Genomic DNA, 14866 nt, shown 5'->3' on the forward strand with positions numbered 1-14866 from the left:
CTTGCTGTTCATAAAGCAGAAGTTATTGAAATCCATGCTCCCCAGTTGCCCATGAGAATTTTTCATTTGTTCATGAAATTTAGTTTTTTAGAAAGATCTTGCAATCTTCCACTTTCCCTCAACTCTCTCCTCCCTAAGGAGTAAACAATTTGATATGGGTTATATATGTGCAATCATGCAATATTTCCATATTCCCATGTTATGAAAGAAATAGAGCACAAGGGGGAAAAAAGCACAAACTGTCTTTTACATATGCTACTCACTAACTTGGGAAGTTGGAATATGAAATGAAGTTTTCTTCTATTGTTAGAGTAAATTTATAGTTATCCCTTCCATTTCATGGGGGTGAGGGGTGCAATGCCATTGAGATCTAAAAAATCCATGTAAAAATATTTGGCCCTCCCTTCATACCAGACAAGAAGTCTGGATTATTATGTTATTAAAGATAAAATACATTGACATTACACAATACTGTAGATATATTTTATTTATTTCTAAGTTTTAAACTTTTTCTGTGTAATTTGCTGGGCTTTGTGTGTCATCTGCAGCTTCCACAAAGCTCGCAAAAATTCCCAGTTAATTTGTTATGCAAACCCACAATATATCAAAACCCCAATGGGGAAAGTTGTGATGTGAAAGGGATAACTGTATATACCTTTTGGAGATCATCAAGAGGGAAAACCAGAGGAGATGAAATTGAAATTAGCAGAGGGCAAGAAGAGATCATAAAGGAAGATTATGGTACATGGGGAAGAGGTGTAGGAGACAAGAAAAAAAAGAAAGACTTTAAATGTAGTATTTCATTTATTTAAATTTAAAGAAAAGAGGAAATTAGAGCGAGAAGTGAATCATTTGAATGACAGAAGTCTGAGCAACAGAAAAGAAAGTGCATGTTGTAATTCAGTTTTACCCTTTTTATGATTTTGGTATTGAAGAAAAATAGCCTGTGTCTTTAACTTAGGCTTTCATAAGATTTATTTCCTTGATTGGTTATTATTGAATGACAAGTTAAAAAAACTAACAAAGCATTTAGCTAGCTTCCTATGAAATGTTCTCTAAGCCTTAATAATAACAATAATCATAATCATCATAATCATAAAAAGCAAACTGTAGCTTATAATTACCCAGATATAAAACTGATTAATAAAAATTTAAGAACAACATTCTTAATAATACTAAGTACTCATCATGTTCAAGCCACATGGAACAAAGTAGTTTTCATAATATAGATACCTGACTGAGGAAATTGTATGGGAATGGGATAAAATATGTATCATCCCTATTATCCTTTCTGCTACTGGAGTTGTACCAAAGATGCCTGTATTGATTCTGCAGATAATGAGTTTGCATCCTACTACTCTTACTTAACTGGAAAAAACTGTTTTATCCAGCTGTGCAATCAATAGTATACAGAACACTGGATTTTTTTTAAAATGGCATGATGATGCTTTGTTCCCAGACCTTTTCTCTCTAAACCCCATAAAATAAAATAATAAGATAATAAAAAAGGATATTTGCTTAGCACATCATTGTTTGCAAAGCACTTTATACATATCATCTTATTTGACCCTCACTATAATCCTGTAAGTTAGTTGCTATTATTATCCATATTTTAAAGATGAAGAAATTGAAGACCTTTTCAGGACTGTATGATTAAAAACTGTCTGAGGAGGCATTCAATTTCAGATCTTCCTGACTCCAAGTCTGCTACTTTTACTTCCATATAACACTGCATCACATGAAATACCATTAATTTTTAAGTGAGGAAAAACTACTGGTATGGCTTATATGTTTGTGAGTGTGTGTTTGTATTTTACTGAATGAAAGTGTGTAGGAAAAAGGAGAAAATTCTAGAAAATTACCTATGGACATCACAATTGATATGGAAGACACAATACTCTTACAGGAAAGATTTTGGAAAGAAAAATAAAACTGAAGAGCAAAAAGAGACTCACATCATCAAGAATAAAGAGGGAACAGAGTCCAAGGAAGCATCACAGGAGCAAAGGACAACCAACAGATAGTCTGGTTGGTCCACTGGTATTCATGCAATATCAAGTGATCTAAGGAAGGCCCATGGCATGTTGAAGAAATTTAGGAAACAAAATTGATTTTTGTATTACTTTAGTTACAGGGAATGAACTCACAGATTCAACAAAATATCAAAGACTAAACTTTCACAGCCTGAAATAACCACCACATGTTTCACTACTCCCCTCTTGCAATTTGTCAGGGTCTGCCATTTTCTCTGATCCCAGTACAGAAACTGGTATTCAACCAATGTCTTTTTCAGTATTATGTCTTTTTAAGCTAATTCTTAACTTTGGGCATTCTTACTCCCACCTATACAATTCAAGTCAATTAACCCAAAACTTCTTAAGCACATACAATTTCCTCAGTCAGTCCTCCTATGTGCAAGTTGATATTGTATAGAAACTTCTCGGCTGCAAAGTCAAATCTCTGCATCCTCTCCCTCCCCCAGTACCTAATCAGAAAGGATTCGGTCAATGTGGTCATTGCTTAGTTGTAGCCTTTGAGAGGCCTAGGAAGGAGGTAGTTTGGAAAAGCACAAAAAGAAAACCAATGATTACGTTGTAAATTTTAATTTAAGGGTGGTAAGGATACAAGATTCAGGAAAGAAGATGTTTTATGGTAAAAGTGGGAAAATTTTAATCATCCTTTTAAAATTAGCTAATGACTACATGAAATAATTACAAAGTATATGGCTTTGCATTTTGTTGTCTTATTGATGAATTGATCCATAGGATGTAAATTTCAGTGCCAAAATTGGAGCAAAGATAATCTCTGAGTACCTACCATATGTCTAACTCTGTGAGTGCATGAGGATCTCTAATTATTTCTCTAATACATGTCGGCATTTAATCCTCTACAGTATCGTTTTGTAACATTTGCCTCACTGAAATTTATTTAGTTGAACAAATTTTCATTGAACAATCTATCATATTATTTTATTTGTTCAATGCCTGATCTAAAAGACTGTAACCAAGTCTAAATAAGAAAAGTTTGCACTAGTAATACAAACAGATTCCAATGAAAGGGGGAAAAAATAATCACAAAGAAAAAAGTGTTTGGAATGTTTCTGAGACACACTTTCTAATTGTCACTTGGAATATTTTTGTTTCTTTTAAGAATCAGAGATTTATTAGTGGTTTACTTAAATGTTTACTTGTTTAACCAAACTAGACTGAACAATTGACCTTAAAAACAATTTTCAAATATCACATTTTCTTAAAAATTTCCCCACTGCTTGTGCATGAAAATTGCCTATACACTGTATCCATTCTGTATCAAAACTTTAACTGAATTCATTCACCTGGATTTTCTAGCAGAGCAAAATTTTATAAAGACAGTTATGTATGAGCTTAAAAATAGTATGTCTTCACAAAGGGAGATAATGCATTCCTCACATCTGGGCATTTCTACCTGAAAATTAAGATATGTGTTTATTCAGTAGCATATGGTTAAAATACTACTTATTGTATTATGAGATTTAGCTCAAAAAGAAAAGCAATTCTATAAGATATTTTCATGTAGATTCAGGGCCAGTAAAATACTGACAATTAACATAATGAAAATAACCACAGAAAATGGAAGGGGATTGTACCTTTCTAGATTCCTGATGGAGTCTGGGCATTTGCATGGTGGCCTTCAACCTCAATTGCTGTCACCCAGGAGGTCCCAGAGATCTGGAGAATAACAATTGCTAGCATTTGTATAGCATGTTAAGGTTTGCCAAGCCCTTTACATACATTTTCTCATTTGATCTTTACAGTAACCCTGGCTAGTTAAATTCTGTTATTATCACTCTTTTATATATGAGATAACTGAAACTAAGACAACTTACATAGCTTGTTCAGGATGACACATCTAGTTAGTAAGGGTCTGAAGCAGGATTTGAACTCAGGTCTTCCAGATTCCAAGTACAGAATTCTAGCCACTATACTGACTGCCTCGCTACTTAAAAATAACTTCCAGTTAAAGAAGGTGGAGCCATAAATGTCCTCTAGCCTTAAATGTCTCTATAATTCAAAGGACAACATGGAGGTCAGGATGTCAGTTTTTATCCCCTTTCAATCGTTCTAACAAAATATTAATTTTCCATCAGTTTCTTTCCTGAGGCATGTCCAGATCAAAGATGAAAAGTCCCGATTAGGTGGTATCAGTAATTTCTAGGTGAAGTCTGTATGAGTACATGTGAGAAGGAGGGGAAATCTACCTCTTCTTTGTTTTACATTCTCTTCCCTATTTTAGGGCCCTCTTGATTATTGTCACTTGTCATTTATCCTTTCAGCCTAGGCCCCATTGCCTGCTCTGGTACAACCACCACCCTCGTATAGCCTCTCATCACCTCACATCTGGACTATCACAATAGTCTTCTGGTTGGTCTCTTTGCCTCAAGTTTCTTCCCACTATAATCCATTATCTACTTAACTGTAAAATGATCTTCCTAGAATGCAGGTCTTACCATCTCTCTGTCTCTCTGTGTCTCTGTCTCTGTCTCTCTCTCTGTCTCTCTCTCTCTCTCTCTTTCTCTCTTTCTCTCTCTTCTTTTCTCTCTTTCTTTCTCTCTCTCTCTTTCTCTTCTCTCTCTCTCTCTCTCTCTCTCTCTCTCTCTCTCTCTCTCTCTCTCTCTCACACACACACACACACACACACACACACACACACACACTGATCCCTAACCTCTCAACCAATAAACTCTACTGGCTTCTCTTTACCTTCAGGATCAAATATAAAATCCTCTATTGGGTTTCTATAGTCCTTCATAACCTGCTTTCTTCCTATCTCTCTAGTTTTCTTATATTTTTGCCCCCTTAATGTACTCTGCAATCTAGGAATGCTGACCTCCTTGCTGTTCCTCACACCACACACTCAATTTCCTGATTCTCAGCATTTTCCTTGACTGTCCCACAGGCCTAGAATGGTGTCCTCCTCACCTCAGCTTCCTTGTTTTCCTTACTTCAAGTCTTAGCTAAACTCCCACCTTCTACAAAAAGTCTTTTCTAGTCCTCCTTAACTTTAGGGAGAAGGGGAAGGAACAAGTATTTATTGAGTGCTTACTATGATCCAGGCACTATGCTAAATGGTTTATTGTTGTTGTAACTGTTTAATATGATCTCATTTCATCTTAGTGCCTTCCCTCTGAGATTACCCACAAATTATCTCATATATTACCTGTTTGTACATTGTTGTTTGCACGTAATCTACCCCCATTAAACTATGAGCTCCTTGAGGGCAGGCTTTTTTGTTTGTTTTGTATTTTTTTTGTACCCTCTGCACTGAAAACCATGAGAGTACATAGTAGGCACTTGATAAATGATGGTTGACTAAGTGACATTACCCAGGCATGCCTATGATTTTCTCCATGCTTATATTTATGCTCATCTGTGTATCTACATATTTAAATTCTCTCCCTTAGAATTAAGGTGCTTTTGGCTATGGTTGGGGGAAACTTGCACTTCTTCCTATGATTCATACCTCACACAGGACTACAGATTGTCTGGGTTAAAGGGATATGGTGCCCCTTGAGAGAAGTGACCAGATGTGCCCTAAATAAAGCCTGCTGCATCTTTGAGTAGATTCCTCAGTTCCAATTTTAATAACACTTTCTCCATCTCCTTTATCTAACTTCCCTCCCTCATCTGCTTCTAGGTTTTGAACATATCTCTAGTTAATGAGATTCCCCCCAAATACTCTAACATCACTTAGCTTTCTGAGCAACCACATAATAGTGTATGCATGGGTCTGTTACCATGCCTACATAGCATCTTGTATACTCCACCCTTCCAACACTATAATTTAAATAGTGTCCTTCTCAAGACAAGCCATAGCAAAGAATGGAGAGGCTGCCATTAGGGGCCCAGTCTAGTCAGTAGTTGCAGCTTACCATTTCTGACAGCAGCAACTCCAGTTCTAGAGTGGTTATTGATTTTACCTTCTTAACATCTCTCACATGCGCCATATTTTCTCCTCTGATACTACTAGCAGTGTAGCCTGGAATACTGGGTATTCCTCATCAACTCACACCTGGACTATTGCAGTAACCTGTTGGTTGATCTCTGATATAAGCATTTCTGTACTCTATCCCCCATTAAACTATCAAATTGATCTTCTTAAGCACAGATCTGATCATGGAACACTTCTACTTAATAAACTCCAGTTCTGGTGGGGAGTATGTGGGGATGATTATTTGAGTAAAGAAAAGTAGAGACAGCATCATTGGAGATATCCAAGAAGTCAGCATTTCTCTTGTATATTTATAGGTATCTACATTCTTATTTCTATACCATGCATTTGACCAGGTCATCAACCTGGTACCAGAGGTTCCAATTTCCTTGGCATGGCTCTACCCCATGATGAGTACAGAAACTCAGTTTGATAAGGAATAGCAAACCACAAATACCTAGAGGAAGTTTGTCTGAAAATCTATATCCCTCATAGGGTTACTGGTGCTTTTGTGAAAATCTAGAGTAAGTGGTATACTCAATTCTTGCCTCAGTTATTGAAATCTTAACATAATTATCATTTATAAGTGATAAAATATGGGTGCTGGTGCTTAAAGTTCTGGAATCATTGGAAAAAAGTTACAGTCTTCATCAATGGAACCCTATAGGAACATAATTGTTCCTCTAGGAAATACTCCAATCACCATGCTACCCACCCATATGGACATACCCAGCATGTAAAACACTATCTTATGATAGTACCAACTTAAAAAAAAAGTTTGTGAATTTCCATTGTTGAAGCATCTTCCACAAATGAAGCACTAATTCTAAGCATAGTCTTACTCAGATTGTGTTATCAAATTGTGATAGCTGCTTCTAACATGAAAAAAGTGGAAAATAAAGGAATGAGAGAAGTAAAATGAAGTGTTCAAAGTATTGTGGTGGGGGAGGGAACAAGGGCAGAAGAAACATTTATGGGAAGTGGGAAATACTGCTCTTCCCTCTTTACCCTCACATTACAAACACACATGCATGCCAAAGGTTGTTTCTTTCTCTGTGATCAGCAAACATAAGTTAATAAACATCTATTAAGTACTTAATGTGCGTCACATAGTGGGCAAAGTCTCAGGATGCAAAAACTAAAGGAAAACATTTCCTGCCCTAAAGGAACTTATATTCTAAAAGAAGATGTGTGTGTGTGTGTGTGTGTATATACACACACACACACACACACACACATACACACACACACACACATACATACACATATATATGCATGTATTTACATAGAGAGAGAGAGAGACAGAGAGAGGTGTACAAGACAGCATCATAAGAATTGGCTAAGTTTTTCCTAACTGATACACAATGTAGTGTGTTTGTTTTTTCTTGAAGCAAGTAAAATAAGAAGACTGAATTTCACATATCCATCCTTTTGGTATTTGTAGGCTTATTCTATGATATCAAAATATAACCAAATTATTATTATTTCCCTGTGTAGTGTGATTTAGACAATTCATTCAGCAAATGCCAGTTATATGATCATCTGTCAAAAATAATTTCATTCAAAAATAAATGAATTATAATATTTCTCAAATTGCATGACTATTGATCTGTGCAAGCTAAGTTTCTCATCTTTAGGAAAAATAAAGAAATAAAAATATTAAGGTCTCAATCAAGTTTTGAATATTACTTAAGATTGAGATATTATTCAACTAAACTTTATTGTAGAAGGAAAAATTAGCTAACTTTTGCATTGTCTAAATGGCAGTTTTATGCCTCTCCAGTCAGCCCTTGAATTATCTTTCTTATTTTTTTCTGTCACTCACAATCTGTCTAGCCAATAATGTTATAAAAATGTACAAAGGAAATGAGATACAGTAATTTGCTATGTCTAGACTTCTAGGTAACTTAAATGTCACTTAGTTATTCATAGAAGAATTTGAAGTTTGCATTTTGACAAATTGGAGTAGTTCCTTAGTAAAGCTAAACCCTCAATTAAAAGGAAGAATGATAACAGCAGAAAGAAAACCTCTTTTCAATTGACTCTGGAAAAGGCAGACTTCTACCATATTTATTTCTTCTTTGTGAATAACCTTGCAAAAGAATGATTCTTTGTAAACACAAATGATTTTTTAAAATCAGGTACAAATGTTACGAAAATGTCAGATTTTTAAAACATTTACATAGAGATCTCATTTTAGGAGAGCAAAATTAGAGGAAAAAATTCCATTTTTATCCACCAACATATATTAAGGAATAGTACTGGTTAAGCAGCTATTGCCAGATTTTAAAAGCTTCCTTTAGAAAGTACAAAACTGATTACCAATGGCACTTACATCTGGCTGTGGCTTGCCTCTATAACATCTAGTATCTTTTGAGTTCATGAATAATGGAGAGAGAACTGGCCTTGAAGTAAAGAAGATATAGGTTCAAGTCTTTCTCAGTTCCCCAGGCAATTCTTAGACCATAAATTCAGGTGAGTTTTTGACTGACTTCTGAGAAGTGGAATAATTAAAAATAGAAATATTTGTTCATGGACACTCAGTTAATGTCTATCCAGACTAAAGGACTTTGTTAAAGCCAACACTCCAAGTGTTCCTCATTATTTTATTTTAAGACCAGATTTTTTGGTGACATTGTTCACATCTTTCAGTCACTTCCTTCATAGTTCTTCACCAAGACACATCTTATCTGATGCTACAAATGATGAGATGGCTTGCCAACCTTAATTTTCCCTCATAACAAATAAACCACTGAAAGAATGTCAAATTTATAGATTCTTAATACAATAAGCTTTCAAACTAGGGAATTCCCACCCAATCAAGAAAGCAATAAATAAATAAAAAGCCACCTCTCTCTAACATTGTCTTACAATTTGTCATCCATATCAGCTTCAGAATCACTACATGTCATTGCTTGCAACAATGTTTGGGTTAAGGGCTGACAATGAATGTAGGTAGCATGTGAATAATAGAGCTCTGGGCTTGGAGTTAAGAAGACCTGAGTTTGTACCTTGTCAAGAAATGTAGTTGTTGTGTGACCCTAGACAAAGGTGGGGAAGACCTCACAGGTCCCAACCACACCTCAAAAAAAAAAAAAAGAAAAGAAAAAAAAGGAAAACTAACTAACCTTACCTATGTAACCGTGAGGAAGTCACTTAAATTTTCCATTCCTCAGTTCATCATTAATAAAATGAGAGGTTTAGGCTGAGCTCTCTCTAGATCAGTTAGCCCTTTTACCCACTGTATATTTAAAAGTGAAAAGAGATTCTTAACTTTTTTGTTTTGTCATGGTCCTCCTTTCCAGTCTGGTAAAGTTTATAGACCGTTCCTTAGAATAATTTTCTTAAGTGCTTAATGTAAATTTCATAGATGTCAATTATATTGAAAGAGTTATAAAATTGTTTTTAGAAGGTCAGAATCCACAGTTCATAATCCCCTGCTTTGAGACATACCAAAGAGACACACCAATCTTAATCCCTATATTTTAAAATCTTAAAACTCCCTACCAGTTTTTGAATGATTATTGTTTTTAAGGTGAAAAAAATGGAAGAAATTTTGGATTCTGAAGCATATTATAAATACATTTATGGTTTGTGTGTATGTGTGTTTTAAGAATGAATAGATAGTCGTATTGTAGCCTAAATGTGTTGTTCCAAATTTCATTGTATGTAATAATACCCTGGGCCATGATTTGACCTCTAGAATACCTGAGTCTATATAATAATAAGTTATGATATGATTTAGAGCTATATGAGTTTTAAATGTTCCAAAGGATACACATTTCTGCAACTCATAGTGATACTTAAAACATGTACTCTGTTAAAGCTGCAATAGCAGGGGTCTACCATAGCTAATTCAAATTAGTTCAGAAAATACTCAAAGCTTTTAATTTGCATTAAAGTTAAATTTGAATAGTAATGAGGTTGACTAATCATTCCAGGATGATACTCTTATAAACTCTAGCACAAATGTTAAATTATTGAAGTAGACATTACTTATTCCAGAAATTTGAGAACTGATTTCTCCTGACAGGAAGGAAGGAAGGAAGGAAGGAAGGAAGGAAGGAAGGAAGGAAGGAAGGAAGGAAGGAAGGAAGGAAGGAAGGAAGGAAGGAAGGAAAGGAAAGGAAAAAGTGATGATGATGATGATCATGATGATGATATCATTTATATAGAGATTTAAACATTAGCAAAATGCTTTAAAAGTATTATCTCATTTTGTTATCATTGACTTAGGAGGTAGCTGTTATCACAGATGAGGAAATTGAGGCAGAGAGCCTAATCACTAGTGCTAATGCTAATAAGTATCTGAGGGTGGATTTGAACTCAAATTTTCCTGACTATAGGTCTTATACTCTTTTAACTGTGCCATCTACATGACCCTGTAAAAAAAAGAAAAAGAAAATAAAACCACCATAACAATTAACACCACCAGCACCCAACAAAACAAAAAACATCTCTCTCTAAAACTGTCTTAGAATTTGTCACCCATGTTACCTTCAGAATCATTACATGTTATTGTTTGCACTTGATGTTTAGGTTAAAAGTTGATATTGCAGGTAGGTGGCACAGTGAAAAATAGAGCTTTGTGCCTAGAGAGGAAAAGATCTGAAATCAACTCAGATTGCTGTGTGATGCTAGACAAATCTTTTAACTTCTGTCTCCCTTAATTTCTTCAACTATGAAATGCGTATCATAATAGTACCTACCTCCTGGGATTGTTGTGAAGATCAAATGAGATATATTTGTAAAGCACATAGTGGCACTTAAAATGTTTATTTCCTTCCTTTTCATGCCTCTATTTGTGAAGAAGGTGTCTTTCAGTAACCTATTTCACATCTGAAATTTTATTATCACATTTAAAGATAATGGGGAAACAGAGGGATATAGCCTAATCAGTACAAGAGATCTAAGACTGAAATGAAGAAAAAGTGATGAAGTATAGGATCCCTGGATTTAGAGCTGGAAGAAACCCTAGATACATTGTAATCCAATCTCTGTATTTTATATATGAGGAAACATGCCCAGAAAAGTGACAAGACTTACCCCATGGAAATGTAGACATCAAAACTGGAATTTAAAAAAAATGTTTTCTCATGCATGCAACTGAGAAATAAGATATATGGAACATGGGGTATAGAAATCTATCCTGCCCTACAAGAAAATTGAAGGGATAAAAGAAGGGGGGGAGTGACAGAAGGGAGGGCAGATTAGGAGGAGTATTCAAAATGCATACCATCTGAGGGATAAGGGGAGGGATGAGATGGGGAGAAAACTTGGAACTCAAAGTCTTGTGGAAGGGAATGTTGAAAACTAAAAATAAATAAATGAATTTAAAACAAAACTGGAATTAAAATGAGGCTTTATATCAAGAGAGATCTCTATTTAGTACTATGATGCTTCTCTTTATCTAATGAAACCATGAAAGGCTATTGAAGCTGATAGCAAAGGTGCCAGCAAACAGAAAGCATGCTCATGGAGTCTTGGAAAAGTGAAGGAAATGTAGAGATTGGATTGGTTTAAAATTAGGGAGTTAAAGCATCTCTCCTACATTTGCACAGATGGGGGAAGGGCTTGGAGGTAGTCAGTGTTCAGGGAGTACTAGCACCTCTGGTATGAGGGCTTGCCAAGCCCTTTTCAGGGTTGCTCATCCACCTTTGGTGTCTATCTGCCACCTAACTCTCACCTATGCCTCCAAGAAGCTGTAGCTTGCACAGCAGCAACACCCCAGTAAAACCATCTCAGCTTACAGGCTAAACCAGGTTGAGATAAACTGACTGCCCAAAATCTGGTCAGTGAGTTAGGGCAGTGTCTACTCCAAGCATGTGAAGACTTCCTCTGGTGGAGTGTGTGGATTAGAACAATTTGTTCCAAGGACCATGAAGGCTGCTGAAGTAGGCACTGTGGAGTTCTTAGAGCTTGGTCAGGGACCAAAAATACCAAGATCATCCACAGCATCCCAGGCCATCATGAGCTGTCCTAAGTTTTGTCTTGTCAGTGGACTTGGATGACTCTGGAAGACAAATTGTGATTTATCGTTTTATGCAAATCTGCCTCACTCAAATCCAATTCATGAACAAGTTAAGACATCATCTCATGATGTCACCTGTCTTTGAAAATGAAGGATAAATAACACCGGTATTCGAAATGTTGGGATTCTGATCCCAAAAGAAAGAGGTGACAAGGAACAGACATATTGTCCTTCACCTGCAACACATATCAAGAATTCCAGGAGTCCAGCCTCTTCAAGGGGGCACAGGCCAATCTCTTGTGGGGGTAGTTATGAACAAAACTTTGAGGCAGTCTGCGTCACTCTAATAGGACTAAATGTGGTTTATTTTCAAGGCCAGATTCTTAGGCTTAGGGTTACTTTATGGGACTATGTACTTGATCTTTCTACCTGCTCATTTATGCTTCAACTTGTACTTGATGATCTGTGAGCTACTTTCTAGCCTATGATACTAAGAAAATGTAGTTAAAATGTGTTAAAATAATTTTTAAAATTCCATTGGAAAATTAGTGATAAAAAAAATTAAGTGCCAAAATTCCAGGTTGAAGAACCAATATCACAAAGTAGTTTCATGTAAGGTGTCTGACAAAAAGTTTTATTGATTTATTTTTATTTTTACATTACACAAATTTACAGATATATTCACTTTCACTTTATGAGTGATCTCTTATAACTAATTATAAAGTGACCTCCTCTGAAAATACATGCAGGATCACAAACCTTCCCTCTTTTAAAAAATAATAGAAACCTATTTTCTCTCCTGCCCATGCCAACCTCATTGAAAAACAAGTAGATTTCTTGTTTCAAATATGTATATTCAATTAAAACTAATCACCCAATGGCTATATATGAAAATATCTATATCTCATTCTGTAACCTGAACCCATGACCTCTCTGTAATGGATAGCATCTTTCATCATCATTCCCCTGATATCGTGAATAGTCATCGTATTTTAGGTCTATTTAAGGAAAGGGTAAAAATGTTTTTTGGGAACTTGAAAGAATACACTTTGAAGAAGAAATTTGCATGGTGTTGACTTTGTCTTCCTTCCAATAACTATACAAATGGAAGCCATGGGAAGGGTTATCTTGTAGCACATAATTCTAAATGTAGAGAGTTCTGTTCTGCACAATTTACAAAGATTTAAGGTTTATTCTTCACATATCTGATGTGATGCCCACATATTTGATAATCCAGGATCACTACACTTCCCATCAATTGTAAGTTCCAGGAAGAATCTGGCTTGGCTCATAATACCTCTTCTCTGATTTTAAGAGTGGTTTCCATCTACTCTGATTCTGGTTTAGTACACTGGTCTGACTTCCATACTAGTTCAATTTCTATTAAGGTTGTTTAACTCAAAGCACTTCAATAAGGATGTTAAAACAAAAACTGATACAGCTTAATAATGTTACTCTATAAGCTTTATTTCAGGAATGACAGAATGATAAAATAAACTTTTATCTTATTTCTATGTTAATAAGTTAGGGAATCTTACAAGGTTCAGAAGATGGTTTTCTATATTATTTTTCAGTAATATTTTTTGCTTTTAAAAATCCAGAGGTAAATAAAGCCATAATATATGGTTATAGAAATTCAGTTTTATTTAATATAGAAAACTTTGTATAGAAGCATCCACACCTCACCAGATATTATATAAATGGGTCTTTCTGATGAATGAAGCTTAACCTTTTAAGTAATGAATTTTTACAGTGTAATTTTACCCATTTTATTTTACCCATTCATTTGGAAGCTAGAAATATTTCTCAAACATATTCTGCATTATCTTGCTTTACAAAAACAAAGGAAAGTGAATGTAATGTAACATTTTCTTTAAGATTTGGAGTCGTTAAAATGTTAATAATTTTACCTCGTGATCAGTTTTCTTTCCTGCTCTAGGAGACAGAAGCCCTAGATTTGAATCCTTTCTGAGCAGTTTATGATCAGTGTGACCTCAGAGAAATTATTTATTTCCTAATGAGCCTCAGTTTCTTCAGTAGTGAAGTGAAGGATTTAGAACAGACCTCTATGTTCACTTCCATCTCTAAACAGTATGATCCTAAATGGTCATCAAACCCAATAATAATTTTATAACATGTGTTTGTTCTTTAAATTTTCTTTCTTTCCCATATCTGCATGATCTGTCCTATCAAGGTTCCATCCTTTATAGCCTTCTTTCCCTACTCTCAATTTCAAATATTGAGTTACTGATCTGAAATGGACTGGGGAAAGGGGTGGCTGAGATAATAAAACAACAACGTCAAATTAAATCCTCTTCTATATAAAGTGAATAGATGCTGTCAGAGTTCTTTTGGTAATTCAGGATCTCAGCTGTATTATGGAAAGGTAAGCCTGCCAGTATGTGGAAAATGACTTTTTTTCTTTCCTTTCCTTTCCTTCCCTTCTTTCCTACCTTCCATCCTTCTTTCCTTCCCTTTTTTCTTGCCTTTCTTCCTGCCTGCCATCATTCCTTCTTTCCTTCCTTCCTTCTTTCCTCCTTCCTTCCTTCCTTGCTTCCTTTCTTCCTTCCAGTATGTATTAAATGCCTAGTATGTGGTAGGCTGAAGAGATATAAAGGCAAAAGTAAAACAGTTTTTGCCTTCAAGGAGCTTGCAGTCTATTGGGAAAATTTGGGGATGGTAACTATGAATGTTAGTGTAACAGTATAAATAAATATATCTAATATTCATAAATGTAATAAACTGCTTGACCTTATCTAGCAGCTCTCAAATTCATGGTACAATATTATTCTTTGCTCTGAAGAAGCTTGGCATACCAAATGTGGGCATCACTATGGCAAGTCTGCCCAGAGGTTTGGTATGTGTGAGATGTTGCAAGTGTAAGTTCCAGCCAATTTGAGAACACCTAGTCAAACCTGAAGCTTAGAA

The 14866-nt window shown here is 35.3% G+C and overlaps 1 protein-coding gene across 1 annotated transcript in view; it reads left to right on the forward strand.

The window, feature by feature from the left end:
- Window positions 1-14866, forward strand: part of KHDRBS2 (KH RNA binding domain containing, signal transduction associated 2) — a 796104-nt gene that overhangs the window by 384028 nt on the left and 397210 nt on the right. The window lies entirely within an intron of this gene.

The sequence above is a fragment of the Phascolarctos cinereus genome, unplaced genomic scaffold, assembly GCF_003287225.1.
Source record: "Phascolarctos cinereus isolate Bilbo 61053 unplaced genomic scaffold, phaCin_HiC Scaffold_5;HRSCAF=322, whole genome shotgun sequence".
Taxonomy (NCBI): Eukaryota; Metazoa; Chordata; class Mammalia; order Diprotodontia; family Phascolarctidae; genus Phascolarctos; species Phascolarctos cinereus.